General features: G+C 36.7%; 1 long non-coding RNA gene across 1 annotated transcript; it reads right to left on the bottom strand.

Annotated features, from left to right (window-relative positions):
• Window positions 1-417: 417 nt before the first annotated feature.
• LOC131005609 (uncharacterized) lies at window positions 418-3,534 on the bottom strand. Its single transcript, XR_009095294.1, has 3 exons — window positions 3,319-3,534; window positions 1,182-1,246; window positions 418-595 (listed from the first exon to the last, which is right to left on the bottom strand). It is a non-coding gene; the product is annotated as an uncharacterized LOC131005609 (long non-coding RNA).
• Window positions 3,535-3,655: the final 121 nt, after the last annotated feature.

The raw sequence follows: 3,655 nt of genomic DNA, 5'->3' as shown, positions 1-3,655 counted from the left end.
ACATTCAACATTTCATCATAGCATGCTCTTTACATAAACATCTTCATGAAACAGTTTAGAACAATAACATCTTTAAAACGTTGTAACTGCAGTTACCTTTTTCCTTGATTGAGCACGATGCAATGGAGTGTTGAGCGGTGTCGTATTAACCCACGTATGTCTAGTGAATCAAACTAGACTTGGCTTTTTAGAATAAGGTTTCTAGTGCCAGAGCAAACGAACTGCTCTGATACCACTCTGTCACAGCCCACTATCCCAATGACGGGTTAACCGGGGTTATGACTTGGGGTGAACAATAAGAAACGGAAATTAAAGGGGATTTACTAAGTAACCAACATTAATAACAAACTAGTGGTATATATATATAACCACTTGGGTAATTCACAAATGAGTTTGCCATAACGACTAGACCCCAACTGAAAGTTAATTAAAATGAAGTAGTAATAAGTTCAAGTAGAAATGATAAATAAGTCAGAGTGTTTGCAGCGAAAAAACGTGTGAGTTATGCATATGGAGATGCATACTCAAGGTTTCATTACATAAACATCAAAAGGGAAATCCGCTCAACACCGATCCATTCCATCGCCTGCTCAACCTGCACATTTAGAAATACATGCAGGGCTGAGTATAAAAATACTCAGTGACATAAGCCGAAAATACAACATGCATACATATATAAATTGAACTGCCAACAGTAACACACAGGGGTTTTCTTGAATGACCTGCGCTTACTAAAACATTTCATTCATTTTCATAAAGGTGGATGCGCATCCCATTTTCAGTCTATATGATCCATATCTGTCCTTTCTGTCACGCGCCGGGAAGGAGGCCTCCTTACCACGGACGCCAAGACCGGTCGCAAGCGACTCGCGGTCTCCATGAGTGTACACGTTAACCCTAGCTAGCGACCTTTGTCTAGCATAGGATCCCAATTGGATTTCCTTTAAAGTTGGCGAACCAACACAGATAGGATACATATAAAAACATAAACATTTTGGCAGTCAATCATTTCATAAACATTTCATTTTCATATCATTTTCATTTTCATAAAGGGCATTAATCATATAAGCATTTCATAAGAACTGAATAAATAGTCAAAACATATCATGCATATATATTCGCATATGAGGCCTACGTCACGCAGGGGATCTCTATATACGTAATAATAAAATAATGCCCACCTCAATTGTTCTTAAAGCTGGCGTGGAGTCGTTTCTTCTTCGGCTTCACTTTCTGTCGCCCGGACCTTCATTGATGAAGAGTCGATAAGTTCGTGAAGAAATTGTCATAAGACAAAGTCTAATTCTACGTGCCTAGGGTATCTTTTAATGTTTTAGGGTTCTAGCATCCATAATTCGTTACATTAAAGACAGTAAAAAATCAATCATACCTCGTCTAATCTCATTCAAACACATAGGCAACACAAACACATAAGGCACATAAGAATCACAATCAAACATCATCAAAACATGCTATGTTTTTACACTGACTCAACTTCAAAATTTAATCTGTTCTGACTCCGACATCTCCTGGACTCGAGACTCATTCCGAAAGAAAGATCTTCGAGTCTAGTTTCATATAAAAAAAAAGTAGAGTCGAAAACTCCAAGTGGTTTGAGAGATATGACGTTTTTACCACGATCTACCATGTTCGGCAGTTTTGAACAATCGAAAACTTGGATTTTTGAAAAATAGTAAACGTTGTCAAACTAGGCTCAACTTTGGTGGATATCTAGCTAACACAATAAGGTTAATACCATAAAAATTTGGAAATCTAGATCACACAGGAAGCTACTGAAATGAATGACTCTTTCCTCTGTTCTCTGAAATTCTCGGTAGTAATGTGCAGTTTAGGTTTTGCATTTTAAAGAAGTATCAAACGAAGTTGGAATGGCTTGAACTTTTACCAGGGTACTCAAGACTCATGTAGGGACTTGCTATAAAATTTTCAAAGCTATTAGACATCGACAAACCGTCGATCACAGTAGGTCAGTAGGCCTACGAAATTCATATTTATAAGTCCTTAAAAATAATTTATATAAATCAAGAAATAAGAGTTTAATCCCAAAAATATTCATTAAAAGTCCATCATAATTTAAATAAAAGAACGGACCTCATTTAAAATAAATAGTCCCAAACTCGTTACGCACATATACTAAATCTTTCATGAAACATCCTTTAAAATAAACTTTGATACATAGAAAATAATTCAACAACTTGAGCTCTTAAGAGGTTGTTTTGCAACAGACATCAAATCTGTCTCGGATCTCCAAATGAGGCTCCAAAAGACATTCTGGAAACTAGACATTTCAAGGATCATTCTCCAATTTGAATCGAATGAAAAAAAATTCAAACGAGCAAGATATGCCCTCTCAAAGATGGGTATTTAACAAGCAAAAATCTGAAAATTTCAGATTTCCAGATTACAACCAAGTCAGTGGGCTTTCTTTAAAAATTCATATCTCCCTTTACAAAACTCCACTGGGAACCCCAAGGGTCAATCTGGAAACTAGGGAGAGATCATAACACTCTACAGTTGGATTTACTCCAAGAACATTCATGGTTTAGAAGATATGACTGTCTAAAGTTCAGTGCACAAAAAGAGTTCAAGTTTGGCAGATTTAGAACATAAATCGGAAAAACCACTTTAGGCTTCACCAAAAATTCTAAAACTGAACAAGTATGTTCCCAACATGTCAGTGAATATTCAGTAGAAAGATAGGCTTGAGAATCAAAGATTTAAGTCGGCCTTTGCCACCTCAAAGTCGTAGGTTTGTAAAATCTACTGGATGGTACAAGGAATAAGAACTAGATTTCAAGAATTTATACCGGTTGTTTCCCTTACTCAAAAATGGTGAGACCGATGTCAAAAGAAAGATACGGAAGTCTAGAGTGACATATTCAAGTTTCAAAGGTTTTCACCGATTGAAACTTTACTTATGGCCTCCCAAAGATTGTTTACCAAAAATGTATTCCAGATGGGCAGTGATGTTTACAAATTCATAAATAAATCATAAGAGCTCCAAACCTTCTGAAATTTTACCAAAGTATAGAAAACATATGAAAGATGATACACAATTAATTTGGGAATTTTTGGGAACCGTTTGGATGGCTGGAATCGCCTTGCAAAACACTGCCGAGCAGTGTGCTTATGGCAGATTCGCTGCCTTACCTCATGCACGGTTTTTCACCCAATAAACTCTACCAAAATAATCATCCAAAATCATAAAACATATCCTCACATAATATAGCACACAAATGTGTAAAAATCCATGGCCATAAAGCATTTTCAGTTGAGAAAAAGCAAAGAAAAACTCACCCTCGAAGCACAACCTTCACTCTATAGTTTTCCCACACTCTCCCTTGCTTTGCTACTTCTCTTGGGGCTTCAAAGGCTTCTATGGAGTGTGATAATGGTGGGAGAAAAGTTGTGAGAGTGGGAGAAAGAATGTAGTGGTGGGGGAAAAGGAGTAGTGTGGTGGAAAGGTAGGAGTAGTGGTAGGGAAAAAGATTAGTGGTAGGGAAAAGAAAATATTAGTGGTGGTAGGGAAAAAGATTAGTGGTAGGGAAAAGAAAATATTAGTGGAGGATAATGGGGTGTTACATTAAGTAAATATAAAAATGTGGTGTAGTAATAACCCATGTGTAAAAAAAAA

Source organism: Salvia miltiorrhiza, chromosome 1, assembly GCF_028751815.1.
Source record: "Salvia miltiorrhiza cultivar Shanhuang (shh) chromosome 1, IMPLAD_Smil_shh, whole genome shotgun sequence".
In the NCBI taxonomy this organism is placed as follows: domain Eukaryota; kingdom Viridiplantae; phylum Streptophyta; class Magnoliopsida; order Lamiales; family Lamiaceae; genus Salvia; species Salvia miltiorrhiza.
The sequence above is the reverse complement of the archived record's forward strand: the minus strand, read 5'-3'. Positions and strand labels throughout refer to the sequence as shown.